The sequence below is a fragment of the Rhincodon typus genome, chromosome 7 (assembly GCF_021869965.1).
Source record: "Rhincodon typus isolate 14 chromosome 7, sRhiTyp1.1, whole genome shotgun sequence".
Taxonomy (NCBI): Eukaryota; Metazoa; Chordata; class Chondrichthyes; order Orectolobiformes; family Rhincodontidae; genus Rhincodon; species Rhincodon typus.
In genome coordinates this window covers 28,715,822-28,740,977 of record NC_063338.1, presented here as the reverse complement: position 1 = coordinate 28,740,977, position 25,156 = coordinate 28,715,822, and the positions used below count along the sequence as shown (strand labels likewise).

At 40.6% G+C, this 25,156-nt stretch overlaps 1 protein-coding gene across 4 annotated transcripts in view; it reads right to left on the bottom strand.

Annotated features, from left to right (window-relative positions):
• Window positions 1-25,156, bottom strand: part of hecw2a (HECT, C2 and WW domain containing E3 ubiquitin protein ligase 2a) — a 291,027-nt gene that overhangs the window by 218,267 nt on the left and 47,604 nt on the right. For 2 of the 4 annotated variants that reach the window (XM_048599374.1, XM_048599378.1), the window contains exon 1: window positions 5,260-5,434. The exons of the other annotated variants lie outside the window; for them this stretch is intronic. The gene's annotated coding sequence lies outside the window, so the exon portion shown is untranslated. Of the gene's footprint in view, window positions 1-5,259; window positions 5,435-25,156 lie in introns of those variants that run through there. 4 annotated transcript variants of the gene reach the window in all.

The following is a 25,156-nucleotide window of genomic DNA, read 5'->3' as shown; positions in this document are numbered from 1 at the left end:
GAAGGGACTGTTGCTGTGCTGTATGGTATTGTATTGTATTGAAAGTGTAGAAGGCTGGATCACGGAGTACATTACAACAAGGAAAAAGGAGAGGATGTAATGAGAAAAGAAACAATGAGTTAAGATTATAGAGGGAAAAAAAGGTGAAAGCACTGTCTAATTTACATGAAAAAGCTGTATTATGGAGGTCTCATAGAACTTACTGAAAACTAATTTTATATAAAAGTCTACACCCAGGGAGGACAGGAGGTTTTTGCAGTCAGATTGCCAATAATAAGACAGGGTAAGTAGAAAATGTGCAAACAACAGTCAATATATAGTTTTAGAAAGACTTGAGCCTATTGCAGTGAGGATGTGATGTTGGGGTGGTTTTACCACTGAACTAGCAATCCAAACAGTCCAAGTAATGTTCCAGTAACCCGGGTTTGAATCCTACCAATGCGGATGGTAGTAGCTGAATTCATTTTTTATTTTTAATTTCTGATTTTTAAAATGAATTACAGTCAAATGAAGACCACAAACCCATTGTCATATGTCGGAAAAACCCACTTGATTCACTAATGTCCTTTAAGAAAGGTCATCCTTACTTGTTCTGGTTTCTACATGTGACTCCAAACCCACAGCAATGTTATTGGCTCTCAACTGCCCTCTGAGACGCTTATTAAGCCATTCAGTTATAACAATCAATAGAAAGTCTCAACAAAAAAAGGAATTAAACCAAATGGACCACCTGGCATCGATCAAGACACTGGAAAGGACAGTAGGAAGCCCTGTTAACCCTGCAGAGTCCTCCTTACTAGCATCTGGCTGGTGCCAAAATTGGGACAGCTGTCTCACAGACAAGTCAAAAAAAAACCCTGCCATAGTCATACTCACAGACTGATACCTTACAGACAATGTCCCAGACATCACCATCCCTGGGTGTGTTCTGCCCCACTAGAAGGGAATTGTCTTGGCAGTTCTCAACATGGATTTGCAAATCCATAACATCATATAGCATTAATTCAAAGCACTGAGGGGTGCAGGATTTCAATGTCCACCACCAAGAATGGCTTGGCAGCAGCGCTACTGATCAAGATGATTAAGTCCTAAACGCTGCTAGGCTAGTTCTGTAGCAGGCAATGAGAAACCAGCAAAAGAGAAAAACATACTTTATCTCATCCTCAACAAGCTACTTGCTACAGATGCATTTGTCCATGAGAGTATCAGTAAGAGTGGGTCCCAGCTTCACATTGAGATACCTTGCATTGTGTTGTGTGGCACTACACTGTGCTGAGTAAGAGAGACTTTAAACAGGTCTTGCAACTCCAGACTGGACATCAATGAAGTGCTGTTGCAAATAGCAGCAGCAGAATCATACTCCTACACAACTGGAAACCTCTTAGCCCAGCATAACCCTTACTCTACTATTACCATCAAGCCAGGGGAATCAACCTTGGTTCAATAAAGAGTACAGGAGGACAGCCAAGAGCAGCACCCTGGCATACATGAAAATGAGTTGTCAACCTGATGAAGCTATAAAACAGAACTATTTGCTTGCCAAACAGCCTAAACAGCAAGTGGTATATAGAGCTAAGCAACTGAACAACAAACGTATCAAAGCTAGGCTGTGCAGTCCTGCCACATACAGTCATGAAATGTGCTGGACAATCAAACAACGCACTGCAGGAGGAGGCTTCGAAAAGATCCCAATTCCCAACGATGGGGAAGGCCAGCGCATCAGTACAAAAGATAAGGTTGAAGCATTCACAATAAACTTCAGCCAGAAATGCCAAGTGGATGATCCATCTTGGCCTCCTCTGGAGGTCGCCAGCATCACAAATGCCAGTCTTCAGCCAATTTGACTCACTGCATATGATATCAAGAAATGGTTGGAGACACTGGATTCTGCAAAGGCTATGGGCCCCTACAACATTCCACCAATAGTACTGAAGACTTGTGCTCCAGAACCTGCTGCTCCTCTAGCCAAGCTCTTCCAGTACAGTTACAACATTGTTGGGTAGATGTCAATGTGGAAAAGTGCTCAGATTTGTCCTGTACGCAAAAAGAAGGATAAATCCAACCCGGCCAATTACCACCCCATCTGTCTACTCTCGATCATCAGTAAAATGATGGAAGGTGTCATCAACAGTGCTATCAAGCAACATCTGTTCAGTGACACCCAGTTTGGGTTCTACTAGGGCCACTCAACTCCTGACTTCATTACAGCCTTGGTTCAAACATGGACAAAAAAGCTGAATTCCAGAGGTGAAGTGACAGTTAGTACTCTTGACACGAGGTCGCTTGTGACAGAGTATGGCATTGAGAAGCCCTTGCAAAACTGGAGTCAGTGGGAATTGGGGGAAAACTTTTTGTTGGTTGGAGTCATACCTGGCACATAGGAAAATGGCTGTGGTTGTTGGAGGTCAGTCATCTCAGCTCCAGGGCATCTCTGCAGGAGGTCCTCAGGTTAGTGTCGTCGGCCCAACCATCCTGAGCTGCTTCATCAATGACCTTCCCTCCATCATAAAGTCAGAAGTGGGGATATTTGCCAATAACTACACAATGTTTAGCTGCCAATAGTGCTATTGCTCAGCCAGACTGACAATTGGATATATTTCCCATGTACTTCCGCAGAAGCACAGAAGTCTGCAAGAAACTCTTGGTTTTTTCTTAATTTTGATTATTTTTAATACTGTTAAAAGAAATATTATTTCCGCTGATAGAGATGAGAGATTGCCTGTTCAAAATTATCACCAAATGAAATGAGAATTTTTTTTACATGAAGATTTTACAGTCTGAAATGCTTTGCAAGAGAGAGCACTTGAGAAATAGATCTCTGTACTTTTCATGGCAAGAGTGTAAAATGCAGAACTGCGGGGGAGAGCTGGATATTGCGATTAGTTTTGGATTACTCAAGCTAAATAGATCAGTTTAGGATATCTGGTCAGCGTGGATGAGTTGGACTGAAGGGTCTGTTTCCATGCTGTATAACTCTATGATGCAAATACCAACAGACACATTGAAGTAAAACACCTCTTTCTCGTTGAATATCCATCTAATTCTGTATGTGCAAGATAAACATAGCTGCTCTACAGCATTAACAAAATATAGTTGTTACATAAATATTTTTGAAATGCATCAGCGTTCACATAGAGTGAGGGAATAGGAAATAAGAAATGCAGCATTAAATAGAAAATTTATTCAAAGTGGGGTGCCTTAACAACAACTTGCATTTCTACAGCACCTTTAATATAGTAAATCTCCAAAGGTACTTGAAAGGAGGAACAAAGGGCAGCTGGATTTTCATTCCAGAGTTGTGACCTGGATTTGTGACACTACTTTGAACAAGGCAACTAATTAGTGGTCCACTGGCACTGGAGTCCTTCAACTAAGGACATAAGGTAAACTCAGGAGGTTTGATGTAGACACAGCAGGCTGATTTAAAGAGAACCCAGCTACAACACAGGGGTATATGCATGCTCAGTAGCAGGAGTGACATGTGATGCACAGAGCCAAGCCCTGACAACATCCTGAATGTAAAATGAAGACTTGTTCTGCAGAACTGGCTATGTATTTAGCCAAGCTGTAGGAGTGCAGCTACAATACTGTACAGACGTCTACATAACAATATAGAAAAATTGCCCTGTATGTCCTGTCCACAAAAAAAAATCAAACAAATCTAATTTAGACAATTATCACACATCACTCTCAATCAGCAACAAAATGATTCTATTTTCAATGGCACCTTCCATCAAACTTCCACACCTTTTTCCTGAAATTCTTGGAGGGCCTATATAAAATTAAACATTTCCTTTCTGGACTTTAGATTATGACAAGGACTTGCTCAACTTCTTTGGCATCTCAAGTCTATTTTTAAAGTAAATCATTTAAAGCCAGTATTCTTTCTTCTATTCCCTGTCTTCGTCTTTGTCTCCCTTCTGAATCTCTTGTTCCAGACTTTTAAATGCTTTCTCTTGAACTTGAATTTCAGGGAGGAAAGAATGGTCATGTTTCTTTCATCTTCATCTCATGCATTTTTCAATTCCATTGTTCTTTCTTTATCTAGCTCAAGCCGTCTCAATTCATTTTCTTGCTCAAGCTGCTCTAACTGTAAGTTAGTCCTTGCTAACTGAAGTAACTCACAGTGTACCTTGTTTCTTTATTTCCACCTATCCCAGATGTTTTGCCAATATTACAATTACTTCCGCCTTCTTCATTCAGATAGGCAATCCCTAATTTGCCAGTTCTATCAGTCTGGCTTTTGTTAATTCCTGTGAATCCATCAGGGATATCTCTTCCAAATACAGAATCGCATTGATTGTTTCCAATGAGATTTTAGTATGAAGAACTTGGTGTCTGTCCTTTTATCAATAGCCAATAATCCTAACTCAACATATAATGTTATGTTGCCCTCATTCAAGCATTCAGGAGCAAGACCCTGAATATTTCTCACCATTTAACTGGGAAGAGTGCCCCAATAATTGTATCCTGTGGGGGTCCACAAGCCAACACAAAATGTATAAAGTCCTAAGACTGCCAAAAGGAACAATTTGTCAGACTGCCTGCCATTCATGACAAAAGCAATTCACATCATGTTTTGGTCATCAACTGAAAATATTTATCTAACACTCAACCTTAACATGTGGAAGACAAAAGGAAGAATAACTAATCCACTATTATGCAATTTAAACTGTAGACCTTTAAAATCCCAAATACAGCCACACACACATTCCCAACTAAGACAGGCGAAAGATAGATCATTTGACACCTACTATGGGTGGAATAAAAATAGACACGGAATTAAAATTCTCAAGATCAAAAGTCCAGATCACAAAATGAGTTAAATTTTCTCTCACAATCCTTTCAATTTGTAACACAATAACATGCCATTATTTGTAAACTGATGGTCATTCTACAGTTCAATAGCTGATCTGGTGGATCTAGGTCTTTTCTTCTAAGATTTTTTTAATCTAACTTGATTTTTCAGTTTTTTCACCACATGGAGAGAGAGGGTGTGTGTGAGTGTGTGTGTTTGAGAGAGAGAGAAAGATGTTTTCAGTTTGCTGACTCTAGAAGTCTCTGGCTGCCCTGCACCAACAGATTTGTAGCAAACTGCAGCTTAACCAATAAAAGGAGTGGTATTAGACAGTCTTTCTTCCTTTCTTGGTCCCACTTTGTCTCAAAGTAACAATTTCACTGCTTCAAAAAGCAACATTACCTATCACACTTAAAAAATGTATGTACCTGTTTTTTTTATCCCCAAGTTGTAAAACTCACCTGGTGTTTCAGCTGCATAGCAGTTCAAAGTCCTTTTAAGTTCACAGCTTAAAGGAAAATTATCTAACCCCTTACAACGCCTGACTCCCCAGAGCCCGTCCACTATCTATAGGTTACACGTCAGGGCTATAATACAAAACTCTCTTCTTATCTGGAAGAATGCAGCTCTAATTCTCAAGAAACTTGACATCATCCAAGGCAAAGCAACATCGTTAAAATGTATCCTATCCACCACCTTCAATATTCATTCTCTCCACCCCTTCCTTTGCATGCCTTTGAAGCTCGTCACTACCAATTCAGAAAAGCTGAGGCCTGAGTCAAAGAATGGCTACATCCTGACAGCTGCATGGGAATAACTGCATGCATCCCTGATAATGTTTCAGTGGCCGCTGCAAATGTGCAAATGCACAGAGCTCCTTACTGCTCCTTTCACCATTTATGCAGCATTATGTACTCCCATGTGACTGGGGTAATTTCAGACTATATTAGGCTATTTCACATTCATTGAAATTACAGTACAAGAATTAGAAACATTTCTTCAAGCTGGAAGTTTCTTCCTTTAAGCTGAAAACATATCTAAGTGCTATTTAAAGAAAGGTCTACACGGCACCTCTCTGTACAACCTGACCTTGGGTTGTTAAAGCATCAGCACTGTTTCTAAGAGAAGCTTTGCAGAGTAAGTAAGAAAGGAAAAATGAACAAACCTTACGTTTATGTGACACCTTCCCAAAGCTGAGGACATGCCCAAACACTTTACTGTCAATTAAGCACTTCTGAAGTGTGAAACAAAAACAAAGTCCTGGAGAAACTCAGCAGGTCTGGCAGCATCTGTAGAGAGAGAAACAGAGTAAACGTTTTCAGTCCAGTGACTGTTCGTCAGTGACTAAAAATAGCTAGGAAAGGATGATATTTATACTGAAGACGGAGTGTGGGGTGGGGGTAAGTGGGCAGTAAACAGAGTACACGGAGACAGTGCCAAGGGAGAAAGAAAGAACTAGAGAGAGACAGAGCATGCAAATGAGACAGCATGCAAGAGAGAGAGAAAGGATAGGCAAACAAAGACATTGCTAATGATAAACTGAAGGATAAACGCTGGGTAGGGTGCTAACAAGAAGTGTAAATTGTTGAAAATGGGTTGCCTGTGCTGGGAGCATGATATTCTTCAACCAGCAATCTGTTTGACTCAACCTTTTCTCTCACTTCAAGTATTCTATTCACTGCCCCCCCCCCCCCCCATCAGCTTTTTTTCGGTTCTAGCAAAGGGTCACTGGACTTGAAACATTAACTCTGTTTCTCTCTCTCAGATGCTGCCAGACCTGCAATTTCTGTCTTCATTTCAGATTTCCAGCATGCGCAGTTCTTTGTTTTTATTACACTTCCGAAATGTTATCACTGTTGTAGTGCATGTTTTATTTAATATTGTGGTGCTTGATGTATGACACGGTATGGAATGGAGATGAGGAGCAGGTGTTATCAATTTAGATCCGTGTGCAGGAAAATACCCAGGAACCTGCAGTACATGAATACACACAAGCAGTTGAAATAATTTCCATGATTCAACAAGTACAAGTGCAATTCGAAAACAAAGGCAACACTTTAAGTACATGAGATAGTAGGAACTGCAGATGCTGGAGAATCCGAGACAACAAGGTGCAGGGCTGGACGAACACAGCAGGCCAAGCAGCATCATAGGAGCAGAGAGGCTGACGTTTCGGGCCTAGACCCTTCATCAGAAAAATACAACTTCCAAATTATATCGAGTGCTAGAAACTTTTATAATTATGTATAACTTTAAAGTTCCTTTGACGGAAGACCTTTGACAGTCTGTGTCTCAAATAAAGATCAACAATGGTTTTACTTTAAAACACTCCTTTGTGGGAAAAATCAAACCTAATTTACAGACAGTTTACTTTTGACAAAAATAGAGGATGCCGTGCTTTAATTTCAGGGAAGTAAATATAACTATTTCTCAAAATTCAGACCAATAGGCTAGCAAACTTCTCAGTTCTTCTATAATTAGTGCCACGGGATCTTTTATATCACCCAAGGCAGCAGGCCTCTCATTACAAAGACAGCACTGCACCAAAGTGTCAGTGAGATTCTGTGCTCAAATTTCTGGAGTGGGATTTCACCCTCAGAGGCAGAGCTAAAAATGCCATTACTGAGCAATAATACAATATAATCAACACTTAAGTTGTTTTGTGGCAATGATCTCATTCATAACTTGGGTGCTTTAGAAAATCACTTTCCTTTAGGAATTAAAGTTTTAACTGTGAATAAAAAGGGGCATCTAGTCGAGAAGTTGCTAAATAATTCCAATGTAAATGCAATTCAAACTTGAGTTTTATTGCATTTAAGGGATGACTTGCTTTTATCTTCCAGACTCTGTTTACACTGATTAAATACCCCATTTCTGTACCTACCACTAGAACCTACTACTTCTTTTCCATAACTAAAATCTAGTAATTCAGGCGAATGGGTCGTAAAACCTCATTAGGGATAGGAATTATGGGTCACAGAGTCAGTTCCACTAAAGGCAAAATAATTAGTCTATAAGAGATAACAAGGTGTAGAGCTGAATGAACACAGCAGGCCAAGCAGCATCAGAGGAGCAGGAACGCTGATGTTTTGGGTCTGGACCCTTCTTCAGAAATGGGGGAGGGGAAGGGGGCTCTGAAATAAATAGAGAGGGGGGACGGTGATAGAAGGGTCTTCTCTCCACCTATCTGCTCCTTTATCCACCTTCCATCATCGACTCCGCCCTCTCTCTATTTATTTCAGAGCCTCCTTCCCCTCCCCCATTTCTGAAGAAGGGTCCAGACCTGAAATGTCAGCTTTCCTGCTCCTCTGGTGCTGCTTGGCCTGCTGTGTTCATTCAGCTCTACACCTTGTTATCTCAGATTCTCCAGCATCGGCAGGTCCTACTATCTCATAATTAGTCTATAGTTTTATTTAAGCCATTTGAAAGCATGTTGCATTGTCAACGAATTGGGCAGTGGAGAGTTAGAAGATTCTTTTATTTAATAAAGCTGTTTGCTTCTCAAAGCAGTAGCTATTTTGTTCGGCTGTATGTAGTTGTTCACTGGATTGAGCAAGCCAACAGGCGATGCTTGTTAGTCAAATGTCCGGAGACAACATTAATTCTATCATTCATGGCGTGGAATGCAGTGGGACTCAAACTCAGCTTACATTTTGACAGGAAAAAATTGCTGGAAGATTTGTCTAATATGCAGCTAGAGGCAGAAGGGGTCCTCAGAAAGGCAAAAAGCAGTCAGGTGAATCAGCTTGGTACAGGCAGAGAAGAACCCTTTGCAAGGATTCAGCTGTAGGACAAGCAACTATACAAAAGCTGTAGAAATTATTAGGAAGCAGTGTTTTCCTGATGTCTGAATGTACATGCAAAAAGGCAGTGAAGCTCACACCTAAAATGAAGATTCCACATTCATGAGGTCTCAGAAAAATTGGAGGATTGTTTAGCCAAAAGTTAATGGAAGAATCCCCACAAAATGACATGCCTCACAGAATAGTTGGAAAGTGGAAGAAAGAGGTGACTTCCAGAGTCTGCAGCATGCCTTTGAGTTAGTCTCAGAAAAGTGAATGAAATGTCAAAATTCTTTTAGGATACAAAGGATTCGTGAGGGGAGGGGCAGGGAGTAAAACGTAGAAATGAGTTTACCACTTAAGTCTTTGAATGCTGTCTAAGTTAATAGTGTTACTTTGCGTAACTTTTCTCATCCATTATAGAAAGTTTGTTTTTGTTTAGAAATGTGGAGTCTTGTGGCATCGGGTGGCTGCAGAATGTTCCAATTCCTCTTTTAACATAAAGCAAACAAAGTCTCGAACAGAACCACACAAGATGCAAAGGGCAGACTTTAACTGCCAAGGTGGATCACTTTGGAATTCAGTCAAGGTTTAAATTCTCCAAAAGTTCTGGATTGACAGAAACAAGGCAGATTCTGTCCAGTTCCAGGTTTTCCTGGTGTGTGCATTTGGAGTTGACAGAAACATCCATGGTGCTGTTGGAACAATGACCAATTAATTGAGGTTTTAACTAAGAATTCTGGCTTCAAACAGCCAGACCTTAGGTTCCCAAACTGTAGAACACAGCAAGGTCAACAAGGTGAGGGTACAGTGTCATTGACTAATGAAATTAACAGGCTTGAAAGCTTTTAAAACAATGAAATAGCACAGCTGCTATCTTGCAGCTTGTGTTCACACTATCTGTTTTGAGTACATAGGAACAGCAGTTGACTATTCAAAACCTTGAGCCTGTTTCACCATTGAAAGAGATCATGACTGATCTGTGGCCTAACTCCATGTACCTTCCTTTGGCCCATATCCCTTAATATCTTAGATAAATCGTTGTTAAGCAATCTCGGACGTAAAATTAACAACTGATTAACAGCTGCCATTTGTGGAACTGAGTTCCAAACTCCTACCACCCTTTGTGAGTAGATGCTTCCTAACATTTCCTAGGTGAGTAGGTGCTTCCTAACATTTTCTTGAATGGCCTGGCCCTAATTCTCAGACTGTGTCCCTGGTTCTAGAATCTCAACCAGTGGAAACAGTTTATCTTTGTCTACCCTGTCCTTTCATGTTAATATCTTTAAGATTTTGATCAGATCACCCATTAGCCTTGTAAATTCTAGAGAAGACAGGCCTAATTTGCATAATCTCTTCTCATAACTTAAATGTTGAAAACCTACATTGCACTCTTTTCAAGGCCAATATATCCTTCCTAAGGTGTGATGCCCAGATCTATTCACAGTACTCCAAGTGGGATCTAACCAGGGTTTTGTATAACTGCAGCATAACCTCTGCATCCTCATCACTCCAATTGTCTTGATATGAAGGCCAGAAATCCTGTAGCTTTCTTGATTATTTTCTGCACCTGCTTGTGACATTTTAAAGATCTATCTACCTGAACCTCAAGTTTCTTTCGACAGACACGGCATTTAACATCATAACATCTAGAAAGTACCTGACCTATCCTTTCTCAGTCTAAAATGAATACTCGCACTTTCTTGCATTGAACTCCATCTGCCAGTTTTGCCAGTCTATCAATATCCCTTTGTAATTTTACACTATCACCTATACTGTCTATAATGCTCCCTAACATTGTCATCATCAACTTTGGATATATGACTTTCTATAGCATTTTTGGAGCTATTAATAAATAATGTGAACAATTGAAGCCCTAACACAGATCCTTTTAGGACACCACTGGTCACATCCTGACAATGTGAGTATTTACCCATTTTCCCTACTTTCTGCGCCACTCAACCAATTTCCCAGCCGTGTCAGTAATGGTCCCTCAGTTCCATGGGCTTCTACTTTACTTAACAGTGTTTTATGTGGGATTTTATTAAATGCCATCAGGAAGTTCATATGAACGTTACTGAGACATTCCCTTGTCCACTATCTTAGCTACCGCTTCAAAAAATTCAATGAGGTTTGTCAGGTGACCTACCTGTCATGAATTCACATACTGACTCTCCCTGATTAACTGAAAATGTTCAAGATATTCAGTTACCCGATTCTTGATTAAAGACTCCAACAATTTCCCACCACAGATGTTAGCTAACTGGTCTGCATTTCCCTAGTGTTCCTCTTTCGGTCTTCTTAAAAAGGAGAGTGTTGTGCAATTTTCCAAATCAGAGAGACGACTCTTGTACTTAGAGAATTCTAAAAGATTATAGTTAGGACATTTACAAAGTGCTCCCCCACTTCCTTGAACACCCTTGAATGGAAACCATCAGGTACTGGGAATTTGTCACTCTTTAATTCCATTCATTTCCTCATTACCGATGTTCTACTTGCATTCATTTTATTCAGTCCCTGCTCTTGATTCACTATTAACTTCCCTGAGACTTTCAGCAAAATATCCTCCTTTTGTACTGTCAGCATTGTCAACATGTCTCCATTTCCCCACAGTTATTGACAATATCGCCACTTTCAGTCTTTAGTGGGTTAACATTGCTCCTTTCTCTTATACAACTATAAAATTTCTTCTTATTGATTTTGATGTCCCTGGCGAGTTTCCTTTCATAATCCCTTTTAATAGCTCTTATAAGCTGCTTCGTGGTCCTATGCTGGTCTTTGTATCTTTCCCATTCAGCAGAATCTGTGCTTTTTTCTTGTAGTTTTGTAAGCCCTTTCTTTTAGTTTTATGCTGTCCCTTATCTCTTTAGTTGTCCATGTCTGTTTTTCTGTGGAGCTTTTCCTTCTCAGTGGTATAAACTGGCTTTGTATTGTGTTAAATGTTTCTTTAAACATTCTCCACTATTTTTCAGTTGTTTTACCCATGAGCAGATTTTCCCACTTTACTATGGACAGTCTCAGTCTCATCTCATTAAGGTTGGCCTTACCTAAATCTAAAACTCTTATAGCTGATTCATGCTATCTTCTTTCAAATGCAACATTGAACTCAATCTGTTATGATCATTGTTTGATAATGTTTACACACAATTAGGTTATTAATTAGACTGGCTCATTACTCATTACTAAATCCAATATTGCTTGACCCTTGTTGCACTCAGAACATATTGTTGTAGGAAACTAGCCCGGACACAGTCTAGAAATTCACTATCTTTCTAACAGCTGTGTGTCTGCCTCTCCCAATCTATGTTAAAAGTTAAAATCCCCCATTAATACTACTCTGGTTTTGCTACACACTTGCCTATGTTCTGCATTTATACAATCTAGCACTTCAGAGCTGCTACCAGGGAGTCTGTACAAAAAACACTGTTACATCCTTTTACTGTTCCTGAGTTCCATCCATACAATCTCCACCAAATCCTTTCCCCTCATTATATCCTCTCTTACCACTGAAGTACCTGATTACTTTGCAGGTAATTTTCAACTTTTGGGAAGTCATTTTACCTACTATGGACTTCCCTGCTGTCACTACAATATGGATCTCTGATGATGAGCAAAAGAACTGCATCAGAAGTCATACCAACATCAGCAGCAACATGTCACTCCACATGAAAGAGGGGTGGATGTATGGTTCCAGTTTGAAGGATATAATACTGTCAGCACATCATATAGATGACACAAAGGATTAGCTTCCCTGATGAAACAAAGCAACAGTGCCTCAAGCTATTACGTAGATCATTCTTGAAAACGACAACCTCCTGGAACAAGACCTCCTTCTTACAGGTGCAGGTAGGCACACGTTGCCAACAACTGTCAATGTCACCGAAATCCTGAATTTTTTCACCTCTGAGGAATTTGCTGGTGACAGCTCCAGGATTTCCCAATCTGCTGTATTTCCTCAGTCACCAATGCCACATTTGACAATATCACAACTTGTGTCCAGATTGACTCTGATTAGGCTATTTAGACATGTACAGTACATACCACTAGAATGCCACAAGTAGAAACAGTCACTGACTACATACCATGGCAATCAACATACCCTCAGGTAAGCTTGGAGCATTTAGCAATTGGAAAGGATTCTATCTCTCAGTTTCAACTCATATGTCATCATGTATATCCAGGCAAGATATCATGGAAGCTATCTAGATTCCAAATGCCTTACATGCAATCACATAATTTGATATTCCACGATCATCAAAGAGCCAACACCTTTTTTTTCTGGGCTCTTTGAAAGTGCCAAGTTAAGATGATGTTATGTACAGCTTTGATGCATTGATCTGTGTTGGAAAAGCAAGCTTTAGACTAAGGGCTTTCAAGAGAACTGTGACTGGAAAAATTCAATTCAACCCCTCAAATCACTTTTCAGGGAAAAAACAAGGTTCACAAATAACATGAATGAGACATCCTGAAGACTATTTGTTTTACCAGAGCAAGTATCACCAAATTAAATAAATAAACAATTCTCCAATGCAAAGAAAAATGCTCCAAAATGGATATTGCAGCATAGTGGTAGTGGCCCTACCTCTGGAACTGAAGGTCTGGGTTTGAGTCCCATCTGCCACAGTGCTGTGTCATAACATGGCCAACAGGAAAAAAATCCTCCAAAGACAATTTTATGATAGCATGCAATATGTTATAAAAGTTTCTTTTGTACTGCCTGCCTATACAATAGTTTAGTTCATTTGCAGTTTAAAAGGTCCAGTCCTACTTTTCACTCATTTAAGCAAATCAGAAGAAAATGTTCTTTGAAAACGATTAGAAATTAAATCATAAAATCGCAAATGCCAAAAATTTGTAAATAAAAATAAAAAAGCTGGCAATGCAGAAAAGCAATTCAACCAGCACCTAACAGGATGAAAAATGATTAACATTTTAAGGTATAATCTTCACCAGGTCTCAGTTTTGACAAAAAGCCATACTTGATAAAATAACATATCAGATGTTGATATACAATGCTGTAAATCCACAATGTGCATATTTTTAGTTCAAGTCGTACCATTAGCCTTCCAGGAAATTGGCAAGATAATCTCTGCTGACTGCAGCAAAATAACTTCACTTAATTGGCATACGAAACTTGAAACTATCTCACTCCTATCTATACAAGAGCTTGCTGATCAAATTCAAATTAATTTCAACCAAAGCTATAAGAAAAGTCTAAAATTACACGCCTCTCAGTGGAACCCTTTTACTGACATAAATAATATCCATTATCAATACTTCATTGTGGTCATCTATAAAATGATTACTTTCAAAAAAAAATCCATTCATTTACTTGCACGTCGTTGCCAAAGCTAGCAGTTATTATCCATCCCTAGATTTCCTTGGAACAGTGGCGATCAGCTGCCTTCTCTGATACAACTTAGTGGCCTGCTCAGCCATTTCTCAGGACAGGTATGATCAACAATATTGCTTACAGTCACACAAAGGAAAGATCAGCTAAGGACATTAGTGAATCAGGTGGGCTTTAATGACAATCTAATAGTTTTACGGTAACCAAAATGGAAATTTGCATTTATATTCCAAATTTTTAATTATTTAACTAAATTTTCCAGTTGCCATGGTGAGATTTTCCTTCATGTTTCCAAATCATGAATCCAGGTACCTGGATCATTAATCCAGTAACCATCAACTCTGCAACTATATCCCAATTTAATGAAATCTCTTCCCAACAGAGCACTGCTCTCAACAGACCCTTCAGCCTGTGGTAACTCAACTTTTGCATGCCTGGACTGTTTTGATTGGTCAGTTTAGGGGGTCATCTTGGTGGGTGATGCCTGCGTAAACTAAATACATAATGTTCACATAAAGTTTTAATTAACCAATATCATGTGCAGCACAAAGTGGCAAACATGAAGTATGTACTCCACAAGAGGTTAAGAAGAGGGTAAAACAGGAAGGGCAGAACGATGGAGGGGGTATGCAGAGGACTGCAGATGGCTTTCGAAGGAGTGGGTGACAGGTGGCTGATATGAGAGGGAAGAAATTAATGGACCAGACAGGCATAGGAAGGATGAAATGGCCTTTGTCATGGATTTAATGAATACACTGCAATAGAGAGACCAATTGTAAAGCTATTGTTTTGTAGGTCTCTCCTGGTTTTATTTGAAAGAAGCTTACGGTCAGAGAAGTATTTAATGTGTATTTGGTAGTGTCGTGGGAGTGTAGAAACATTGAAAATGCACAAGCAAAGATCACAAACTGACACTAGTTAGCAGCAAGACTGGTGTAAGCAAAAATAAAAACAGAAATGTCAGGCTCAAAATTGTCTAGATGCTACAGCCTGGATCAGATGGTCAATGCAGAACGACCATATTGTGTACCAATGTGGATTGGAGGCACTATCTTCATCAGGAATTCAGACCACAAACCTTCATAGTGAATCTTGAGTCCAGCTGATTTCACAGAATCTCAGAGGTGTTACAGTGCAGATGGAGATCAATCAGCCCATCATGTCTGCGCTGACTCTCAAATGAGCATCATGACTCAGTGCATTCTTCTACCTTTTCCCTGTAACCCTGCATAGGGTTTCTATTTAAGCAATCATCTAATGCTCTCTTGATTGCCCTAATTGAACCTCATTAGGTATCCAATATAGCACTATTTTTTGGTGTTTAAACCCCCGCATGCACAGACATACTGTCTTATGTTGCAATTTAAAGTCTCCTCTCTTGAATCTGAATTAGCCAATGGATTTTTGGGATATTAATATTCTCCACTGCTGATTGATCCATTGCTCTGTACCCACCTCCAATTCAAAAATTGATCTGCATTTCCCTTAAAGGACACATTAGCCTCTATCTCAATCCCTCTGACACTCCATGCTCCAATGACCCTCCTTGTGAAAAAAAACTCTCCTCACTCATGAAGGATTTTAAATATATCTCTCTTCATCACGGACTGACATATTGGGGAAAACATGCTGAGTACAGGAAGATGATCAAAATTCCTCAATTTAAAAAACTCAGTGAAACAGACTTCATTGAAACACTGCTCCAGTGAAAATAGTTCTGATAAGTCCAACCTCTCTTCATATCCTGGCATTATACAAATGGGCCCTTAGACAAAGTGTCCTCCCAATGGTTTACGAATCCTTTCTATCAATGGATCCCAAAACTGTAGAGTTCTTCACTGTGAGCTAATCACTGCCTTCCAAAACTTAACTGTGTGACATGCAGAAAAGTTTATTTAATTTTAGTTGGGAAAAGGTTGGAATTTTTAGTAATACCCCATTATCAACCAAAGAGTCTCCCCACAATGGTATGCAATTTGAATGATAAGAAACCGTCAACTGTATGGTTTGGGTAAGCACAGCATGATCACCTGTGCTGACGGAACAAATTTGAAGAATATCTGTTTATTATCTGGTAAATAGCACAGAAGATTCCCTATTTGTTAGATGTGGGTATATAGGACAAGAACAGACTGTACAGACCTTTGACTGTATTCCGGTACCTAATTAGATCAATTAAACTCCATCTCAATTCCAATCACTTACTTTGCTTCAATATGTCATAAAATCCTTGTCTTAACAAAACTCAATCAAGAGAAATTATTGCAGTCACTGAAAATCTGAAATTAAAACAGAAAATGATAGACATTCACAAAATTTGGACAGCATCTCTGGAGGGAGGAACAGTTAATGTTCCCCGTATATGATGTTTCATTAGAAATTTATCAATCTCAATTTTGAAATTTAAAGTTAACCTAAAATCAGCAGCATTTTTGGAGTAGAAAAAAAAACAGTAGATTTCCCCAATTCTCTTTGTGAAATAGTGCTCCAGACCGCTCACCTAAACAGCCAGCTTTGATTTTCAGATTATGTCCTCTGTTCTGAAAAACCACAGCCAATAGAAATACTCAACACCTATCATCCTCACAGGTTCATTGGTGCAGTACATTTCCAGATTCGATATACAATGTACATGGTCGCAAATACTTCAAAGCCTATTATTTCAAGACACAAATTCAATACACAACTTCTCAATGTTAATTTAACGGTCGCAGATTTCAAAAATATTGCACAGTACACGTATCATTCAGGTTATACTGACAATGCGAGCTGAATATAATTGTATATTGTGATATAAATATTTCATTTAACAAGTTGATAACATTCATAAGAAGCCTTCAATACATGGGCAATATCAATGGCACAAAACTAGCTTATGATTCTTTTCTGTTCAAGTGACAGAATAAGGACTGCCAATTCTTTGCTTGCTCAGTCTGAACAAGTCAGTCATGACCCAGGCTGCCACTTCATTATATTCAACAATTCAGCTATTATGAAGCATGTAATTCAAGTTAGTGTGATGTTCAAAGCTTCAGCAAATCCTTTAATAAACCATTCATTATCTCTCTTTATTGATGCACTAACTAGCAAATGATTTTCTTTTTGCTAAAAACAGCTCTCAGTCACCCGTTTGATTGTACATTTGCACAAGTGGCTCCTTTGGGTGGGGCAGGTTGAGGGGGTAAGTACAGTGCATTGTCCGTGACCTTTTAACTTGAGACATCTCATCTTCATTTTAATTCAAGGTTTCCTATCCAATCTGCAGCAGCAGGCATGGTGTTGACCCATACTTCACTATCTTGACTGCAGTACTCGAAGGCTTACTCCAGACATGCATTTCAGCAGAATTTCAAAGAGAAGGAATGCAGTCCAATGGGCAAAGGCCACTTCTCATTTCAATGACACATCACTGGATGTGCTTTTGGGGCTGTAACGAGTCATAGAGCTGTGCAGCACAGAAACAGACCCTACGGTCCAAATCATCCATGCTGGCCAGATATTCGAAATTAATTTAGTCCCATTTGCAAGCATTTGGCCCATTTCCCTGTAAATCCTTCCCATTCATATACCTTTTAAATGTTGTTATTGAACCAACCTCCACCACTTCCTCTGGCAGCTCATTCCATACACACACCACCCTTTGCATGAGAAAGTTGCCCTTAGGTCTCTTTTAAATCTTTACCCTCTCACCTTAAACCTATTCCCTCTAGTTTTGAACTCCACCACCCTGGGTCACCCTATCCATGCCCCTCATGATTTTATAAACTTCTATAAGGTCAGCCCTCAGCTTCTGATACTCCAAGGAAAATTGCCCCAGCCTATTCAGCCTCTCCCTATAGCTCAAACCCTCCAACCCTGGCAACATCCTTATAAATAGTTTCTGACCCCTTTCAAGTTTCACAACATCCTTACAGTAGCAGGGAGAACAGAATTGGACACAGTATTCCAAAAGTGGCCTAACCAATGTCCTGTTTAGCCACAACATTACCTCCCAACCCCTATACTCAATGCACTGACCAGTAAAGGCAAGCATACTAAATGCCTTCTTCACTATCCTGTCTACCTGCGACTCCACTTTCAAGGAACTATGAACTTGCACTCCAAGGTCACTTTGTTCAGCAGCACACCTTATCATTAAGTGTATAAGCCCTGCCCTGATTTGCCTTTCCAAAATGCAGCACCTCACATTTGTCTAAATTAAACTCCACCTACCACTCCTCAGCCCATGAGCCCATCTGATCCAAGGCCCCGTTGTACTCCAAAGTAACCTTCTTTGCCACTCACTACACCTCCAATTTTGGTGTCATTTGCAAACTTACTAACCATACCTCCTACGTTCACATCCAAGTCATCCAAGCAGTGGACCCAGCACCAATCCTTGTGGCACACTGATGGTCACAGGCCTCCTGTGTCAGAGAGAACTCTTCCCTAACTTCAGTAGGAAGAAGCTGGCAGCTGAAATGAGGCGGCACAGCAGGAGGCTGCAGAGGACATTAACTTTTCCTCTGCTTCTCCAATTCTATAAAAGGCATGTCCAACCCACAGAACCAGAACCATCACAGCAAGGGAACAGAAGGCAAATCCAGCACTGCCCAGTGGCAACATTGAAATTCAGCTGGGTAATGAAAAGGAGGTGGGTAAATGGTCATGGAAGCAGGTTAGCCTTTGGCAGAACACTTAGGGGTTCAAACACCCAGAGGATATCGGGCAGGCGTATCTCAGCCATTAAAGCAAGGATCTGGGCAGCTTGCCTGTACCTCAGTAGTTACATAGGTTACATCATGTAGAAGTTGAAGAAAAATGATGAGTAAGAGTCTGTGATCACACAGGGATGTAAGAAAAATGTTTAAACTGATCAGTTTCTGCTACATATTTGATCATATAATATTTCACCACTATTTCAACTTGCCAATTATTAGCTGATGAATAGCCTTCTAACTTGTTGGGTGATGAATGTGAAAGTATGAATTGATGGGGAGCAATGCAGACCAATGTTAAAGGATTGGTTTGTTGGTTGCAGACATGCTTTGTGTTTCAGCACTTGCAAATCATGGTGGCGGGTCTTTTGGGTGGCTGGGAGAAGAAGGAGGTGTTCTGTCAGCCAGTGGAAGAATAAGTAGCAAAGAAAGAACTATGACCACTGCATCTTTCTGTAGGATATCCTGGTACAATCTAAATAAACTCTGTTTTCATACAGGCATGACGATCAGCAATATTGGCAATTGGAGGGGCCCTTCCCCTATAACTGCTTCCATTTCTTTTCTTCCAAATCCAATTTGTCTGAGCTCTTCATTTTATTCCCCCAGCAGTTCCAAGCCTCACTGTTGCACAATGTTGGACACAGCACAAAAACCTGACCACTATTTTGGAGGTCCCAACAGTGGCATACTGAACAGCATCTTCAGATCCATTTAAATAATTATGTCTTCAGCATGATAATGCCCTGTTTAATCACACATAAGACAGTGCTGTGGGATTCATTGCAGCACATCATATCTGCATCTCTGGGAAGCCAGCCAAATCTAGAAAGCCAATGCCATCTCATTCTGACTAACACCATCACAGCAAGGTTGACATGATTGCTTCTCCTGCAAGAAAACAACCCGCCAGTCATACATCTTATATTGGGCATGCATAGAGACTTAGAAAGATCCAAAGGTAAAAATGTTGTCTGTGGTGTTGACTTTCACAGCCACTAGTAACATGTGTGGCTACCAGGTCCAGTAGGCAGCAAGCCTTTCTCTAGGAGGTTGCAGATATCTGACAAAATCTGACAGAGCATCCTGAATCTCTGGTGTTCAGACATCAAGAACAACAGCTGCTGTGCCTGTAGTTCTTGTTTTGTGAATACTGCCTCCTGCAAACAGGCCTCCTCTTCTCTTCTTGGAAGGTTAGGACTGATGCAGAGTTATCTCACTAGACACGTTACTGTGTTTTTCTACCCTGAGTGTACTCAACTTTCATACAAGATTCCCAAAATCATACTCTAGCACAAACATCTCTCATTTAGGGCACAGATTATAATACAGTATCATTACACCAGATAAGGAAAGTTAATAAAACAGAACATGTGTGCTGAAAACTGCAAGTCAATAGAGTGCAAAAGTAAAAAGCTGCAAAATGTATACTCAAACCACAACTTGTGAAGTAAGATTAATGTGATCATATTGTCAATGCTAGCTATGACACTATTATTCAACTAAACCAATGTGCTAAGAATATATAAACATTGAAAATGAAACACGTACACAGTTGCAGAATTTTTTTTCTGCTGCACACTCTTTTAGACTGATGCTGTAATACAGTTACTATCCAGTTAGGTGGCAGATGTATACAAAGTATTGTGTTGTCACTTAGCAGTTTGGCTCAGTAAGATCACTTTCATCTCAGACAGAAATTCTGTATTCAAACCACGTTGAACAATCTACCACAATCCAATTGATACTTCAGTTCAGTACTGAGAAGTCATCCACTGTTGGAGAGGCCAACTTTCGGATGTGACATTAATCTATATGGTGACACAAAAGATTTTACAGATACATTCACAAAAGATCAGGGAACTCAATCTACCTATTGACCATATTTATCTCTCAGTCAACATTACCATACACAGACTACCTGGTCATTAATGGAGTTGTTGTTTCGGGATTCTGGCATGCACACATGAGAAAGGACATTTATCTATATTGTGGCAATCTAAATTTCCTGCTATCAGGTTGAATTGAACAAATTGAAATGATTTATGATTTATTGTATAATACAATAAATACAGTAAATAAAGTGAAATAATACAGTATTAAAACATAATACTGTATTATTTCACTATTTACTGTGTTATACGGTGGTATATATTATTTTATATAATAACACTATTATTTTACTGAATAATACAGTAAAACACAGTGAAAAGCTTCAACTGCTGCCACAATCCAGCACCATTTTGTAAACTTTAAGAATAAAAAGGTATAACTGAAGGAGAGTCTATATCTCTACTTGCACCATGAATCCTGAGTCAGCTCACCAGAGATATAATACCTGCACTGCCACCCCTTCTCCACCACCACAGCCACCGTCGTAGCAGATGCCACTCTTTAGGTGACATCTCTTCGCCAATGGGCCCACCTTGCCAACACAGCCAAGTCCCAAGCTGAACCCCCACTTGACCCGCAACCAGGAGTCACTGGCTCCAGGCCTAATGAATTGAATTGTATTAGGTGTGAGTACGATGTAAAGTTTATAAGTCACCCCTTTCAGCACCATTTTAGATACAAAGGTTCAGAATCTTGGTACAAAGTGGAGAAATAAAGAAAACAAAATTTAAAAAGTTAAACATTACAGTGCTTCTTACTAAAAACTAAAAACAAAGAAACACAGTTAACAACTCAACTCCACAGCCCATAAGCACCAGGCCATGCTGGGAACGCACTCCTCACAAGGGGTCATCATCCCCCACTTTGAGCTCAACCTCACCCCTGTCGCCACCTTGGGGGGGCGGGCCGTGTGTTCCCGCTCTTGCTGCCACCTCGCGCCGGTGGGGCGTGTTCCCACTCTCACCATTGGTCACCTGGGGGGGCCGCATGTTCCTGCTCTCGTCACTGCCGCGTGTTCCCGCTCCCGTCGCCGGTCACTTTTGGGAGCCACGTGTTCCTGCTCTCGCCACCACCTCAGGGGAGCAGCATGTTCCCACTCTCACCGCCAGTCACCTTGGCGGGGGCCGTGTGTTCCTGCTCTCGCCACCAGTCACCTCGGGGGGAGCCGCGTTTTCCTGCTCTCACCACCAGTCACCTCGGGGGGAGCCACATGTTCCTGCTCTCGTCGCCAACTCAGGGAGCCGTGTGTTCCTGCTCTCGTCGCCAACTCGGGGAGCCGTGTGTTCCTGCTCTCGCCACCAGTCACCTCGGCGGGGGCCGTGTGTTCCTGCTCTCGTCGCCAACTCGGGGAGCCGCATGTTCCTGCTCTCGTCGCCAACTAGGGGAGCCGTGTGTTCCTGCTCTCGTCGCCAACTCGGGGAGCCGCATGTTCCTGCTCTCGTCGCCAACTTGGGAGGCCACATGTTCTCGCTGGTGGCGCCACTCGGGTCGACTGCCATCAATGGCAGAGACCTCTCTCACCGCCACTTTGGGCTCAACCTCCCCACACTGCACAAACTCACATCTCAAATAAGGTAAGTAGATTAAACTAAGGTAAAGAGAGTAGAGGAAGAAGAAAAAAAGTGCAAGATAAAAAAAGACTAAAAGCGGATAGAGCAGAGGAGCCCCAAGCAAGAAGCCTGCATACTGCGCTGCTCCTCCGCCACCATCATGATAGATATACTACAGCCAGGAGTCCCTGGCTCCACTGCCAAGAGTTCCGCTCCAGCCACCTTCCTCTGAGATGTCACCTTTCCAGTGCCAGCATCTTGAAGGGTCTGCTGACGCTGCCGCCGCCGCGTCCAACAGCCAGGAGGCTGCAGCTACACTGCAGACGGCCTACTCTCGCTGCTAACCAACACTACCAACTAACCTGCCAAAGAAAAGAAAAACAAAAGAAAAAAGACAAAAGGAAAAAAAGAGAAGTGAAAAGAAATAAAAAAGAAAGCAAACGGAAGCGGATGAGCCCTGGGCAAGAACCAATACACAGCCCAGTTGTGGAATTTGTGTAGATCTGGTGCAGAGATGATTTCTACGGAATTGATTCAGTGGCTGTTAATTGCTCTGAGTGTCCTTAGTCAAAGGACTGCTGTGTAAATGCAAGTGTTTTGTTTCTCTGTAGTAGCTGTGTCCTAACAATTAAACTCAATGAACATTATGCAAGGAATGTATGATTTCCATAAGCATGAATGCGGTTATTTTATTTTATAAAGGCCAGTTTTATTGTTCTTCAAATCTTTGCACCAAAACCAATCTTGTTTTTACTTTATTCTAATGACTTTTACTCAAAGAATCCAGAACATTCGAAATATGTATGAATAAAATCAGACCTCTAAGTTATTGCGTGACAAACCAAAGGATTCAGAATCAACCGAAGTTAGAACTACAATCACCAACTACTTCAATGATACAGATGTTTTCCACATAAGAGTTTAAAACTTTTGGCATTGTTGAGATCAAAACTGGAGACAGTGAAATTAGGGTCAGAGGAAATGTGGCTGAGCCCACAGCAAGTGCATCTGGGGTAGAGAAAGCAAAATTCAAAGTCACAGGAAGCGTGAACAAGGCAACAGAGATAAAATGTCTCAAACTCAGAGAGCCCTCAAGTGGGTGAAATGCAAAACGTGATGGACCTAAAGGGGAAGAGTATTTGTACAAAATGTCTAAAAATGGAATTTTGAGCAGAGCATTTCTGTCCTTCGTCGCCAAATGGCTACATACTGCAGCATTGAAGTAGAGAAAAACTAGGACACAGATACAGGAAACCCTCTGGCATATTGGAGATATTCAGGCCTGAGTTCTCATCAAGTAGGGATGACGTGGGAGCCCTTTAAAAATGACTGGCCAGTCTAAATGCTGGGGTTTCTGAATTTCACGAGTGCCTTTTAAGGGGCTGGCTAGATTGGGCCATGAGTCCACATGCTGCTACTCATAACTTGACTATCTCCACTGCAGGAATAGCCATGTCCTAGTCCATTGGGATTTTCATAGAGGCACACCAGCTTTTCTAACAGTCATGGTTTACATACAACATAGGCATCATGAACCAAAGTCTGCTTGAAGGAACATTTTGAAGATCATGTTCAAAAGGTCTTTCTCATGTCCCCTATAATAGACTAATCCCCATTTACCCCCAATTACTCCTCATGCACCTCACCATGCTGTGGTATTTCCATGTCCATTCACTCAAAATACTACAGGAGTACTGTAAACAAAAACAAACAGAGCTATTTTTAGTTCAATCCAATAGAAGTATCAATAAGTGGAACTTAATTAAGTGAAACTGCAAGCACCCAAAAATTCAATCTTGCAGCAACATAGGAACAGAAGCAGGCCATTCAGCCTTTCGTGCCTGTTCCACCATGCAATGAGATCATGGCTGATCTGTGGACTAACTCCACATACCTGCCTTTGGCCTATATCCTATATTTTGCTTAAGTAAAAGAAAATCAATCTCAGATTTAAAATTAACAAATGACCTTGCATCCACTGCCATTGGTGGAGGAGAGTTCCAAACATCTATCACCCTTTGGCTGTAAAAGTGCTTCCTAACAGCTCTCCTGAACAGTGTGCCCCTAGTTCTCAGGCTATACCCTCTAGTTCTATAATCCCCACCAGTAGAAATAGTTTATCTTTATCTACTCTGTCCTTTCCTGTTAATATTTTGAAGAATTTTATCAGGTCACCCCTTGGTCTTCTAAATTCTGGAGAAGACAGGCTGAATTTGTATAATCTCTCCTCATAATTTAACCCCTGAAGTCTTGTAAGCCTAGAATACTCACCCCAAGACTAACATATCCTTCCTGTGGTGTAGTGACCAGATCTGCTCACAGTACTACAAGTGGGGTCTAACCAGCGTTTTGCATCACTGCAGCATAAGTTCTGCATCCTTGTACTCTCGATATAAAGTCCAGAATTCCACTGGCTTTCTTCATTATTTTCTTCACCTGTTGTGACATACTAAAGCTCTATGCACCTGATTCCCCCAAGTCTCTTTGGGTATCCATTGATTTAACTTCATAACATCTACGAAGTTACCCTGATCTATCCTTTGTCAGTCCAAAGTGGATAACCTCTCACTCAATGTGTAAATAAACATCAGACAATCCATTCTGCCATATGTCCCCCCAACTCCACATTCACCAACCTTTTTCATTAGTTAATTATGGAACTATTTATCAAGGGCCTTTTGAAAATGCAGATAATTCTGAGACATCAATAACATTTAAAGAGAAAGTGGAACACCCAGAGGTTAACATAAAGAGCCATACTACATGCAAATGCATTAGTTAATCAAACTTTACTGCATATTCAAAAAATGATACTACACTATGTCAAGACATAAATATAATGCCATTCAAGAGTTCCCTTATACATTAAGAGATCTTGAGAGTTCAATTATTTCTCCTTCTGGGACTAAACCATGTACATCACAGCTCACTGGAGTTCACTTTGATATCTTCTAAGTATGCCATCTTTACCCCAAGATAAAATATTTTATTGCAAAGTCTCCTGACTTTGGGTTTCTCAGACTAAGCTTTGAAATCACTAAAGCAGTGAGTCCTAAGTCAGGAATACTCCTGGTTCCTAATGGCCT